Source organism: Microtus ochrogaster, linkage group LG5 (assembly GCF_000317375.1).
Source record: "Microtus ochrogaster isolate Prairie Vole_2 linkage group LG5, MicOch1.0, whole genome shotgun sequence".
NCBI classification, from domain to species: Eukaryota; Metazoa; Chordata; class Mammalia; order Rodentia; family Cricetidae; genus Microtus; species Microtus ochrogaster.
In genome coordinates, this window is record NC_022031.1 from 55666549 (window position 1) to 55681160 (window position 14612).

Here is a 14612-nt window from a genome sequence, read left to right on the forward strand (position 1 = left end):
TTGTAGACCAGGCTGGCCTCGAACTCACAGAGATCCGCCTGCCTCTGCCTCCCGAGTGCTGGGATTAAAGGCGTGCGCCACCACTGCCCCACCTTATTTTTTTAATAACCACAGTCATTCACGAAAGGGATGTGTGTACCTTGCCACACAACTTCTCGAGCCTTGGAAAAGCACTCGGTGTTACTATCCTGTTTCTATTCTGTTTGATTTTACCGTTTGACGCTTGCTGTTTTTTTACCACACCAAGCCCAGCCAACCTGTCTTCACGAAAGTAAGATGTAGCTGAATGGAACACAAGTAGTATGAGCCTTCAGCTAGGCCTACCACACTGCTAGAAACCGTGGCATTCTCCCTGAAAGCTGGAAGCACCCTGAGGCACTCTGTGACATCATTGGTGCCCTGGAGTAGCTTGACACAGAGAGCCCTCCTCCTAAGACATCTCTTCTCCCTAATCTTGTGGCACTTCTTGGCCATCATCATTTTTAAGAGGAATGGCTTTAAATCTGGCCACGCCTTGTTTCTTCTTTTTCATTTTTTAAACTTCTGGGGTGTGTTAGGGTCTCACCAAGACACTTCAGCATCCTACATTATATAGCTTAGCACTTGGTAAAGTGCTAAAATATAATAATAATAATAAAGTGCCTTATTTGCTAAATTTGGAGAATCATGGCCCAGGTTCATCGCTGAGGTTAATCGTCATACTTTACCACATGCTCAAAAATGTACCAGATCACAAGGGAGAAAGCTTTTCTGTACCCTTGCCTGTTTTCAATATATTTGGACCCCAGCACCACCCATTGGCCATGTGAGCTGAGACTGCCCCGTTCTCGTGAGGGAGAGCCAGACATCAGATCACCCAAAGGTGTGGCTAGCCTGCCTCAGTTGCAGGGGTCACAGTGGATGCAGGTGAACTGGATAAGCTAGTGTTTCATCTGTAGCTTTTATAACCATATCTTTATAAGGATAAAATATTGTAACTCGTGTGTATACTTTGGCAGTGAGGAAAGAGAGAAATAAAAGCTGACCCACCATGGGAGGGTGAGGATTAAAATTTCTATCTCAATTTCTTTTGCTCCTAATATGCCTTGTAATCTTTTTGTATAAACATACTGCATATTAAAACATTTTTGAACAAAATTGAACTAAATATTTCATTTAATCATACAGTTCTTTTAGCATCCTTGAACATGTATCAAAATAAATAGTACCCCGCAAATAACAATTTTTTTATTCTTTGTGTATTGATTATAAAATATTTTGTGTGTGTGTGTGTGTTAGATATTAGACCGAGGACCTTGAGCATACTGAACACCACTGAGTGCATCCCAGCTCTGATAAAAATTAGTTAAAAAGCAGTTCCTAGCTCTTTTGTCAAAGCGAAGATTGCCTATAATTTAAATATCAAAACAGGGACCAAGGAGATGGCTCAGAGGGTGGTTTCCACAAGTGGGGGTCTGAGTTCAAATCCCCAGGACCCATGGAAAGTTGGCTGCAGTGGTACCCATCTGCAATCCCAGCTCTCCTACATCAAGATTGGAGGCAGAGACAGGAGAATCAGCAGATACTCATTCCAGCCAGCTGGACCCCATAGCAGAAGAAGCAAGAGACTTTCTAAACAGACTGATACCTCAGGGAGTTCTCTGATGTCACAGGCACGCCATGATCCCTCCCTGTCTCTCCCCACTCTCTCTCTCTGCTACACACACACACACACACACACACACACACACACACACACACACACACACACACACACACACACACACGAGACAGAAGAAATATTAAAATTATCAAAACAATAAGCTATGTGATGGTGGAGCACACCTCTAATCTCTACTTGGAAGGTAGAAGCAGGTGAATCTCTGAGTTCAAGACCAGCCTGGTCTATAAAGGACAGCCAGAGCTACACAGAGAAAACTTGTCTCAAGAAAAAAAAAAAGAAAGAAAGAAAAAATTATATATGCTAATACATATACAATTAAAAGGCTTGTACATGAATTAGAATACTCTTGCTGTCCCAACCATTCCCGCCCCCCACAGAGTCAGCCACTCTCCGGCCTTAATTTACTTAGCTCTGCAGTGGCCCCCTGCAGAGTGCCACAGTTCCCAGTGCCTGCTGTCCCATCCTGCCTTTACTTAGTGCAGGTAGAGGTTAAAGGCAGTTGCTCTGCCAGGTTACAAATTGAGATAAAGTCCTGTTCGTTATGTAAATTTATATATTATACAAACAATCTCAAGTACATTATCAGGTGTACTTTGGTTCTGTTTTTTTATAAGCCTGGCCTAGTTGCACTTTTCATTTCTTATAGGCGGCCATGGGTGTACTAGGAATAATGACTTTATCTTTAAATATAAATAGCTCTCCCACCTCTTATCGGGCACTTTCTCAAAAGTGGAGAAGTTTGAGAACTGTCCCGAGAAGATTTAGTGAAATTCTTCTGTGTCCTCCCTCGCTCTCTCTCCTCCCCCCCACCCCCCCATCCCCGCCCCTTACTCTGTCACCCAGGCTGCTCTGAAACTCCTAGACCTAGGTGTTCCTCCGGCCTTCCGTTTTGTTTTAGATCACAGTTACTAAGAAGGCTGAGCATGCAGTGCATCCTTGGTAAAGGTTGTTGGGTGTCGAGGGGCATACGCTGTGGCGTAGAACTCTTCTTGGAGAAATGCCTTAATAGTCTTTTCAGTTTGTTTATATGGTGGAATACATTGTCAGATTTCGTATGTTGAACCATCCCTGCATCTCTGGGATGAAGCCTACTTGGTCATGGTGGATGATTTTTCTGATGTGTTCTTGGATTCGGTTTGCCAGTATTTTATTGAGTATTTTTGTATCAATGTTCATGAATAAGATTGGTCTGTAATTCTCTTTTTTAGTAATGTCTTTGTGTGGTTTGGGTATCAGGGTAATTGTAGCCTCATAAAAAGAGTTTGACAATGTTCCTTCTGTTTCTATTGTGTGGACCAATTTGAGGAGAATTGGTATTAGTTCTTTGAAAATCTTATTGAATTCTGAGCTGAAACCACCTGGTCCTGGGCTTTTTTTGGTTGGGAGACCTTTGCCAACTGTTTCTATTTCTTCAGCAGTTATAGGTCTATTTAATTTGCTTATCTGGTCTTGATTTAATTTTGATGAGTGATATTTATCCAGAGAATTGTCCATTTCCCTTAAGTTTTCCAATTTTGTGGAGTACAGCTTTTTGTAGTATGACCTGAATTCTCTGGATCTTTTCATTGACTCACTGGCCATCTGTTAACATTTTTTAAAAATCATACTTTTTATTGGTGAGGGGATCTCATGAAGGCCAGAGAACCTGAGGGAGCCAGTTCTCTCCTTCCGACACAGAGGCCCAAGAGAGCAAACTCAAATTTTTAGGCTTAGCCACATGCACTCTGCACTCTGTCTTGTGGGCCCTACAGAGCTTCTTTCTTTCTTTCTTTCTTTCTTTCTTTCTTTCTTTCTTTCTTTCTTTCTTTCTTTCTTTTTTAGGTCTTTGATGCATTTTTTAAAATGGGTTGCTTGTTTTCTTAGAATTGATTTTTAAAATTCCTTATATAATTTTCATGCCACTCTTTTGCTAGAGGAAAAATTTTTATAAAAATTTCCTTCCTGTAGAGGTTTAACTTCCTTTTCTTTGTTTCTTTGGTCTTCCTTTCTTCTTTTTAAGGGAGGGTCTAACCGAGTAGCCCTGGAGCTCCTTAAATAAAGCAGAAGAACCTGAGGCTCCCTGAGATTCGCCTGCTGCTGCCTTCTGACCACTAGGATAAAGCAGAGCCCCAACCCATGGAGCCATCCTTCACTTTCATAACAATTTTTTATTTTTATTTTTTGTTGAGCAGAAGTTTTCAATTCTAATGAATTTCAACTTTTTTCTTTTGTGGGTCTTTCTTTTGATTTTGTGCCTTAAAATTCAGCCCAGCCCATGTCCACCTGTTGTTTTGTTCTGTGTTATCTTCTGGTTTTCACTTCCCATTAGATCCGTGACTGCGCCTGGAAGAAGAGTTGGGTCTTGGTCACCATCCTCTTTATCATCTCTGACGTTCCATGTGGGTGTTTCCATGTTCCAAACTGTTTTTTGACAAGATTGCCCTCTGTCTACCAAACCACCTTTATTCCTCTGCCAGAGACCAGGTGGTTATGTGTGGGGGAGATTCTACTTCTGTCTGGTGTGTCATTTTAAATGAGTTTTTAGTTTCTTTTAGTGAAAATGGAATCTGAGTTGCTAATCTTGGTTCGGGTTTGGGGCCCTTACCTGTGCTCTGAGAGGGAAACAGGCCCGCTGGGTCATTCTTACTGTGTCTTCTATCTTTAGCTCCTAAGAGTACTTTATATTTAAGTCCACAGGCATGGTGTGACCAGGGCTGTTTATCACGACGGCACACACCTCTGTCAGAATGACAGACATCTGTCAAGTCCTCTGGCTCTGCTTCTTCTGTTGGCTGTGAGACATTAACCCAGCTTTCACTGATGACTGGGAGCGCATTTTTGTTCTGTCCAGTCTGTAACATAAATTTTAATACTTGATGGTTTTATCATCAATAAGATGGCAGATTTCCTGTCAGTAGTTTTCATTAAGGGACATGAGGCAGTGTCAAGAAACATTTGTGGCTGTCACAGGTGGTAGTGGGTCCAGGGAGATGGAGAGCTGGAGGCGTCACGTGCGTAGAGGCCAGGCTTGCTGTCGAGGGTCCCACGTTACTCAGTTCTGCCCCCCTGCCTGGTTACTTTCTGCTTGGACTGTAATATTATGAAGGCTGAGAAGCCCTGTTCAGAGAAGGGACTGTATTTATACCCCGGCCGTGCTCTCCTCGTTGCGTCGGCCTCTAGGTAAGTTAGAGGTGTGTAGGTTTGCTGCCCACACCTAACGACTGTGCAGATGCCTACCCTTCCACAGCTGGAGCTCAGCTTTACTTCTTCCGGATTTCATCTGTTCTGTGCACTTTATGTTACGCTTTGACTACTCAATTGAGACGGAGTCCACAGGCGTGTACACGTCTAAATATAGACGCCCTGGGTTGCTGCCCTTAAAATTTGGGTCTAGAACCAAAGCTGATGCTCAGTGGAACTGCTTGGTTGACTTCGTTGTGTAACTCGGGGCCTGCCTGTAATTTACCCCTCAGGAGGTTCAAGGCTCATTTTATCTGATGTGTATACATTTCCATGAGATCATCTTGTTTTCATATTGTTCCTTTTTTTTTTTTTAAAGAGAAACAAAGTGAAAAAAAAAAAAACCACTCTTGGTACTCTTGGTTTCGGCAATCTGCTGTTGTCTTCCTCTGTGGGGCTGCCACAGCTGAGGGTTATGTAAGGGGGGCTAGCCAAGTGGTAGGGGATGCTTCCTGCACAGTGACCCGGGACCATCAGTCAGAGCTGGGACAGGCTCGTTGGTGGCTGTACTCTGGCATACAGTATCCTCTATCTGTGACCTGGCCTGCTTCTCTGTAGCCATGGCCGCTCTTTCTCTGCCCCTCCTAAATTCCCCATTGGAGCATCTCAGCCCTCCGGAGCCCACTGGCACGCCCAGAGATTTTTCTTTTGTCGAGGAAAACTCTTCACAACTGACAGTTCATTTTATTTTAACTTTTCAGCAAGGCCTACAGCTCCAACTGTCCCCATCGGTCTCAAGTTCTTCAGTACTACAGACGACCGGCCAGAAGACACATAAATCTTCATGTGTTCTCATTCAAATTAAAATAGTCCCACTTGATATGTTAGATATAAAATACATAATAAAATACATATTATGAATTTTACATAGTATGTAACATAGAAATTATTGTATAACATGTAAATGGTATATATCTCATATGTGTTACATCTATAATGCAGATGCTACACATATGTATGTTGTGTACATATTGTTTATATACACATATTTAATAGCCACATAACATTTGGGGAAACAAAACTGAAAACCGAACATTATTTTATCAAGTTTATTCCTAGACCCTTTCCTTGTTTATTTATGCCGCGTCCCTCATCACAAACACGGTACCAGGCTGCGTGATACTGTCTTCCCCTTTCCTGCTCAGTCCTGCGGCTGCTGTTGTTCCGTGTCAGTGACTGTCTGTGAACAGCCTCATGGCTACTCAGTACTGCTCCACATTGAATTCACTTTCCAAAGGCCAATTACCAGAGCACGAGGTTAATAGTTTCTCAGATACTTTAATATATAAACAGACGTTTTAAAAAAACTGTTTAGATGTTGATTCTGTCTTTAAACTCTACATTTACATTTTTTCAGTTGTGTGCTGTTGTGGGGGCGTGGGTACCATGCATGTGTGGAGATAACTCCTCTCCTTCCACCCTCATTACATGCGAGCCAGGGATCAAAGTCAGATCATCAGGCTTCTCAACAAGCACGTGAATTTCTGGGTCGTGTTCTTGGCGCCACTGGTGGTGCTGTTCTTCTTCTTGTGAGATTTTTATTAATTCTTTTACCATTTCTCACATGCACACAGAGTATTTTGATCACATTCATGCCCTTCGTCCCCCTAACCCCTCTTATATATCCTCCCCATCTTCATGCTCTCTCTCTCGCTTTCTCTCTTTCTTTTCCTTCCTTCCTTCCTTCCTCCCTCCCTCCCTCCCTCCCTCCCTCCCTTCCTTCCTTCCTTCTTTATTTAAACAATCCACCGAGTTTGCTTTGTGCTACCCATATACCCCGGGCGTGGAGACACCCACAGAGTTTGGTTGTCCCGGGAGCCATAGTCTTAAACAAAAGACTCCATCGGCTCCAGAAGCCATCACCTGTCAGTAGCTCCTCAGTGAAGGGTGGTGGTCTATGAGCCCTCCCTGCCATGTTGCGAGGCTGGCTTGATCTTGTGCAGGTCTTGAGCAGACAACCCTAGTGGATGTGAATGAGCGTGTGACCCTGTCTTGTCCAGTAGACACTGCCTGGTTCCAGTGCTTCTTGTCCTCTGGCTCCTCTGCTCTCTCCATCCCATCTTCCATGAAGGTCCCTGAGCCATGGGGAAGGGGTGTGATGCAAATGTCCTACTTGTGGCTGAGCATGCCACGGCCTAACTACACATTTGAAAGGTACTTACGCTAAATCTTCAAAGGGGCGGGTCAACAACGACACATATTCTGGCAGTGAACAAGTAAAATTTTGGTTGAAGTTTGAATTTAGATGTAGGAGTCTCTGGAGGAAACACGAAGCGAATCAAGCATTCCCAACACACACAGCATGCTGAAACCCGGGGAGGGGGGGTAAGGAGGACACACTAGGAGGCGTTCGTTTGACGGCTGCTTGAAAAAGTGTTGGTGTGAAAGGGTCGCTCTGTCTGAGATGTGGAAGTGAGAGTGTGAGCAGGAACATGAGAGAGAAGCAGAAGTCTAGAACGGCACGAGTGATGAAAACACAGCCCCAAGTGAGAGCACTGTGAAGGCTACTTGAGAAGTCTGAAACTATGAGACTGGGTATTATAAGGGACAAGCTAGCAGTCATGGAAAGAAGGAGACGACATCACGTGGATACTTAAACTACAATTACTGTTCAGAGTTACTAATAAAGCCTCGAGGAAATTCAGTAATGTTAACTTCTAAAAATGGGACATTTTGAGCCCAATGTGATGCACGCCTGTAGCCCAAGCACTGGAGAAGCAGTGTCTGGGCTGCACAGTGGGCCCTGATTAATAGCCTATCCCAAGAGATGTTCCTAACAGACACCATAGCAATGTTCAGGAGTAGGGCTGGAGAGGTGGCTCAGCAGTTAAGAGCATGACTCGCTTTTGCAGAGGACCCAAGTTCATAGCACCCATGTTGGATGGCTCACAAACAGCCTGTAATTCCAGCTCCAGGAATATCTAGTGCCTCTGGCCTGTGTGGGCACCTACAAAGACATGCACATATCTGCACACACCTACACACGCATATGCATACCTACACACACATGCACATACCTACACACATGCACATATATGCACACACATGCACACACCTACACACACATGCACACACCTACACACACATGCACACACCTACACACACATGCACATACCTACACACACATGAGCATACCTACACACACATGCACATACCTACACACATGCACACACCTACACACATGCACACACCTACACACACATGCACACACCTACACACACATGCACATACCTACACACAGGCTCATACTTATATACATAGTAAAATTCTAAAAAGTAAGTCGTCAAAGACAGACAAGAGCTTTTGAAAACTGGCTAAACTGGGTAAAAGTTGAACTCTCCAGCTAGTGAAAGCAGCGCAACTCTCTGGTATCTAATAGGAAAGTCTCTAAGACTTAGAGTTGAAAGAAAGCAGGTGTTGAGCTGATCATCTTACAAGTCTGTTCTCCAGGGATTGTAAAGTTCTGGCAGACAGATGCATTGCTGCATGTGTGTGCCAAAGTCTCGGAGTCTCTCAGCATCCGTGAGCTTTGCCTGCTCCTGTAAGCTGTCCATGTCATAACTAGTTCACAGTCCCGGATCTGTGACTGTGCTTGGTTCCTACAACACACCATAAAGGAAACACCTCAAACTCGAGAGACTCCCAGTAGAAGACGCAACTTAGGTCTAAATAAGCGCAAATTTCAAAGAAGGCATTGGCTGTGCACAGTTTTTGTCAATTGCACATTCCAGAATGAAAAGGAAACACAATAAAGAGGAGACAAACCTGACCATGGTGGTACATAGCTATAATCCCAGCACTTAGAAAGTAGAGTCCTGAGGGTCGCAAGTTCAAGGTCAGCCTGTCCTACATGGTGAGAGTCTCACAACCCTTCTTCAAGATGCCAGATTCAGTAATACAGGCCTGTAATAGCAGCATTGCCACACACAAAATACAGAATAAGAGATAGTTTATTCTAGAGCCAAATTTGAGTGACCATGGCCCAGAAACACAGATTTGAGTTACCCCAAATTCCAAATTCTAATGTGGAATCACCTTCATGAAGTTTTATGATTTTACAGAGGAAATTAATAAATTCAGGCAAATATGGGTCTATCAGAGAGGGGGTGAGAGAAAAATATGGGAAGTTTGCTATGGGCCCGATATGCTATCTGATGTCATTCTTAGCTTTAGAGGTGTTCTGTTAAGTTAATAAATCCCAAACGGTGTTTATCTTTTGTTTATCAAAGGATGCCAGTTCTGATGGGCCAAAAAAAAATGGGCCTAGAGCTAGTTGAAGATGAGGTAGCCCGGAATGTCCCCTCTCCACATCCCTGCATCTCTCATCAGTCTCTCAGATACAGGTCTTTCCAGCAGCTCTCGTCAACAGGAGGACCACCCATTTAAAGCCAGCTTTGGTTACAGAGTTCAAGGCCACCCAGGGCAACTTAGTGAACTACTGTCTCAAAATAGTAAGTACAAAGAGTGTAGATGGACAGAAGGTCCGTGGGCTCGCAGACAGCACCAGGAAAACTCTAGGGGATAAACATGCAGGCTTTTGTCTTCAGAAGAAGCCAACACCTGTTTTCCACTCAGAAGGCTGGGAATGGATGTGTAGATACCTCGTAATCTGTGCCATTTTGGAAAGCCAGCCCTCACTGAATCCCCCAGAATCCTGAGCGCTGTATCTCGGTCAGTAGAACCCACCCTTATGCTTGTAACAAAGGCTTCCTCCCTAGGCCCTAGTCCTGAGCACTGTGTCTCCGCCAATAGAACTCGTTCTCGAGGACAAGGTCACAGGTGCTCTGCTATAGAGATGCTCTTCGCAAGGGACTTTCAGGGTAGCCACGCTAAAGCTTTGTGGTGACAGTTGTCATGTGGAAATCTTCCCTCCAAAGTTCTGATGTGTTTAAAATGTATAAAAAAAAAATAATAACTGTTTAGTGTCAAACTCCAGAAGTTTTGGCAGAGTGCCAACTAAATCAAGCTGAACCCAAGCTCCATTCTTACCTCACCTGGGTTGTTTTCCTACCGGCCATGACATTTGCAGGAACCCTCACGAAAGAGCACTGAAGACTATGCTAGAGTTACAGTACTTGCTTCGAGCATGCTTGAAGCCTTATATTAAATCACTGGAAATACTAAAAATAAAAAATAAATAAATGAACTGGAAATAAGCTTCTCTGAACAACATGTAGTTTTGAGGTAGGGACATTTAAAATATATTTGATTTCTTAATTTTAGTTAGGGGTATGTGGTTGGGTTTGTACACATGCGTGCAAGTCCCTGGGTGCCAGAAGCCATGCGGGAACCCTGGAGCTTAAGTTACAGGTGGTTGTGAGTTGCCGGACACAGGGTTAGGAACTGAACTTGGGTCCTTTACATGAGCATCAAGTAGTCTTAACTCCTGAGCCATTTTTCCATAGCCCGAGGTGGGGGCATTTTTAAGTTCGATTTTCTGTTTTACAAGTTCTATACAAAGAAGCTTGCCATTTTAAAGTAGGGGATGGAGAAATGGCTCCGCCATTACAAGAGGTTCCCAGCACCAGTGCGAGGCATCTCACGACTCCCTGCAACTCCAGCTTCCGGGTAACTGATTCCATCTTCTGACTTCACATGCCTATAACCCAAGCACAGACACACACTTATACACATATGTAAAACTAAGAATAGCGTGATTTTTAAAAGCTCCAGTTCAGTAAGGTTTCAGTGTATTTTTCTGCCGACGCCACTGCCTCGGTCTGAAACCCACCGCAATTTCTGTGTAGCTCTCTTGAGGAACGCACACACTGCAGTTCAGCAGGAGGAAGACCCCACGTCTTGTGAGCATGTTCTCTCTTCAGCCCTCTGACTAGCAGCCAATAGGGAAACATCTTAATCAGCCAGCAGGCTCTTCTGGGGGAACTAGCTTGTTTTCACACGACTCCATCTCTTTCGGATGGCAGCCTGGTCCTCCAGGTTTATCCTCCCTGCCTGTCAACCTAGTGTCTATCTGGGCAGGGTCATTCTCATACTGTTTGGGGAAGAAGCACAGATCCCTCCATGATCTTCACAGGTCTGTGACCTTACTGAGTTAGTAGTCTTAGGCATAGAGTGGCCACTGAGACTTGACTGGGCGCTGCTGATTTGGGGAAAATTATACAAATGCTGAGGACCTGTGGATCTCCAGAAACAATTCCACAGGTTCAGTGAGGAGAGACTGGAAATGAACTCCAAGTCTTTGGTCATGATACCCACTCCACACCAAGAAGAAAGAAGTGATCCCTCCTTCAGACTTATGTCTCTTCTCTGTCTAGGCTAGACACCCGGCCTAGATCAGTTATTCTTAAAGCAAATTCCTACCTCACGACCCCTTTCCCAGCTAACCACTAATAGACACATGTAGTAAGTGAAGCAGTGGGCTGCGTTCCGGCCGCTCCGGCTCTCATGTGGCTAGCTTATGCCCCGAAATAATTACACAGAAACTGTATTCTTTTAAACACTGCCTGGCCCATTAGTTCCAGCCTCTTATTGGCTACTTCTCACATCTTGATTAACCCATTTCTAATAATCTGTGTAGCACCACAAGATGGTGTCTTACCAGGAAGGATTCTAGCCTACATCCGTCTGGGGTCTGAGAATCATGGCGACTGCCTGACTCGGCTTCTTTCTCCCAGCATTCTGTTCTGTCTACTCTGCCTACCTAATTTTCTGTCCTATTAAAGGGTCAAGGCAGTTTCTTTATTTAACCAATGAAATCAACACAAAACAGAAGACTCTACCACATCAGACACAGCGCGGGGCATAGTCATGTAAGTCTAGGACTTGAGAAGGTAAGGGAGAAGAACCGAAAATTAGAGGCCAGCCTGGGTTAGACAGTGAAATGTAGTCTCAGAACTAAATAAAACCAAGCAATAGCAGATGTGGGCTGCATGTGAGTGCTGGCTTTACCCAATCCATCTGTTCTTCCCTCTACTCCCCTCTTTCTGTAATTTCCATCTGCCTCTCTGGTCATCCTCAGTCATCTTACCATAAGGCAACACGAGCCACAATGGCTCAACACCCCCCCCCCCCCAGCCCAATTCCCGCTCTCCCTTTCACCGATGACATTTAAACCCTAGGGAGGGTCTGATGTTGAAATTGGAAAACAGAAACCCAGAGAGCTATTTGGAGGGACTCTAGGCCTGAAGGAGGAACCTCCTCTTTCTCTCTTCACTTCCTGTCTCGTGGGAGCCAGAAGGCAGTTAGGAAAGGGAGCTGGAGACTGGCCAGGGGCTCTTTTCCTGCGCATGCAGAAGGTCCTCGGGAGACACAAATGTTCTTAGTGCACAGATAACACCCCCATCACCCAGTGATCTCCGCAGTCACTCCACAGCACCAACTCACCCATCGAGGCCACAGGTAAGGTCACCAGGTTAGCCACTGTGGCTGCCCTGGTTTTCTGGGATATGGGCGAAAAGATCAGAGACCCTTTGAAAACGACCACTGAGATTTGTAGAGAGAGTCTGGCCATACCCCTTTCAGCTCTGCCTGTTCCACCTGGGGTTTAGGAATAGTCTTTGTTTGGAGGATTGTTCTGGGGGCCCTCTCTTCCTAAGCTGCCTGCTCTCTGTGCCTTTATCTCTCTAAGTTTCATTTCTGCAAGTGTGGTAGAGAGGAAAGCGCGGGGCGGAGGGTGAGGATAGGGACTTTCTCGTGGTGATCCAATCTATCAGCGGCTCCCGAAGGAAACTTGAGCCTGACTTTTGAAGGCCGAGAGAGAGCTCCTCTTGGGCGTCCACTCTTGTTTTCTGTCTCCATTCCTATTCCTAACTCAGGGAACTTCCGGAGATGAAGCCTGTTCACAAAGAGGCAGTAGAGTCGTGGTAGGTCTAAAAACAAGTGTAGTTTTAAAGCCAGATGGACCAAGTTCTGAGGTATTGGGTGACCAGGCTGGGTCCTTTGGGGCTAGAGTGATTGTTCCCTTTCTCGCCCATACTCTAGAACCTTGCTCCTTCCTCCCTGTTTGCCTTAGGCAAGCACTTGCACTATTGCAAGGTTAAGTAAGAGAGGCCCGACTTCAGGGCTCCCAAGAAGCTTTTGGGTGAGACAAGAAGCTTTTGGGTGAGACCTGGCCTCAACCTTGTACCCCTCCTGCCTTAGCCAGTAATAGGGCCTGCAGGTCTGTGCCATTGCAGCTAATAACACAATTTATATCACACTACTTTATAATGGCATGATATTTAAGTTGTCGAGGGTCAAATCCTAGCCGTTTGTCTTTAAGTTTTAAGATCTCTAGGGTTATACAGACCATTCACAGAATCATATTCTGTTACAATATTCATGGCTGTAGAATGGCATAGACTAGAATGGAATAGAATACAGCAATAGAACTAGAGGGCTAGAAGGATCTAGAACAGTCAGATCCCCCCCCCCCACACACACACCCCCTTAGAGATTCCTCCTGTATCCCAGGCTGGCCTCAAAGTCATAGAAATCTTTCTGCCTCCCCCCCCCCCCACACACCCACACCGTTAGAGATTCCTCCTGTATCCCAGGCTGGCCTCAAAGTCATAGAAATCTTTCTGCCTCCCCCCCCCCACACACACCCACACCCTTAGAGATTCCTCCTGTATCCCAGGCTGGCCTCAAAGTCATAGAAATCTTCCTGCCTCAGCAGTCTCAAGTGCTAGGATCATGAGCATGAACTAACACGTGATAGCAGAAAGTCAGATTCCTTGGGGAGAAGCTGAAATCTCATTTCTATTTTGGGTTTAAGTTTTTTTTTTTTTTTAATTTGAACAGTGGCTAATTACAACAGCAACAACAAAAAGAACCTTCACGTACTGGCAACAAGATGAATAGACGCTGCCTGGAAACTTGTCACGTTGACCTAATTTAGTGATACATAGTATACATAGTAATACATTGTATATATAGTGATATATAGTGGTGTCTGTGTATAATATGAGTATAGTTTCCGTGAACACCCTGAGGTCCTGTAGGGTTGCTGATGGAGAGAACCTGGCCACAGAGACCAGGGGTCCAGGTGTACAGCATCTTCCTTGTCATACAAACAGCAAGCATTAGGAATTGTTGCAGAGAGAGCCAAAGAAGTAGGCTGGGAACAAGGAGTTAGTCTGATATTCTAGAACATGCTCTTTGGTTTAAAAAAAAAAATCACTCGTTTACTGTTTAAGTTCCTTAAATGAGGACTACCCATGCAAATGAATACTTTTTCTCATGAAAGAAGCTTCTAGAAAGAGAAGTCATCAACCTCCCAGTTCTTAGGTGTTGGTGTGTACCCCTATGTGAGCAAAGGGTTGCCTGTCTGCTTCTCTAGACCACAGAGTGAGCTTTTATAGGTAATCCAGACTTGTCTTTATTGATATGTCAAACTCTAAATGATTATAAGAGCCGGGCGATGGTGGCACACGCCTTTAATCCTAGCACTTGGGAGGCAGAGGCAGGCGGATCTCTGTGAGTTCGAGACCAGCCTGGTCTACAAGAGCTAGTTCCAGGACAGGCTCCAAAGCCACAGAGAAATCCTGTCTCGAAAAACCAAATAAATAAATAAATAAAAATAAATGATTATAATATTTGTTTGTTTTGTTTTTTTGAGATGGTTTCTCTATGCAATAGTTCTGGCTGTCCTAGAACTCACTCTGTAGACCATTATCAGAGATCCTGATGATGATTTTTAAAATGCATACTTTATTTTTAAAAATGTTTACAGTATCTTTTATTGATTGACAATTTCATACAATGTAACTTGGTTCTACCCACCTCTAGT

General features: G+C 44.4%; 1 protein-coding gene across 2 annotated transcripts in view; it reads left to right on the forward strand.

The window, feature by feature from the left end:
• Nucleotides 1-14612, forward strand: part of Lyn (LYN proto-oncogene, Src family tyrosine kinase) — a 108982-nt gene that overhangs the window by 34054 nt on the left and 60316 nt on the right. The window contains exon 1 of one of the 2 annotated variants that reach the window (XM_013351939.2): nucleotides 12225-12241. The exons of the other annotated variant lie outside the window; for it this stretch is intronic. The gene's annotated coding sequence lies outside the window, so the exon portion shown is untranslated. Of the gene's footprint in view, nucleotides 1-12224; nucleotides 12242-14612 lie in introns of those variants that run through there. 2 annotated transcript variants of the gene reach the window in all.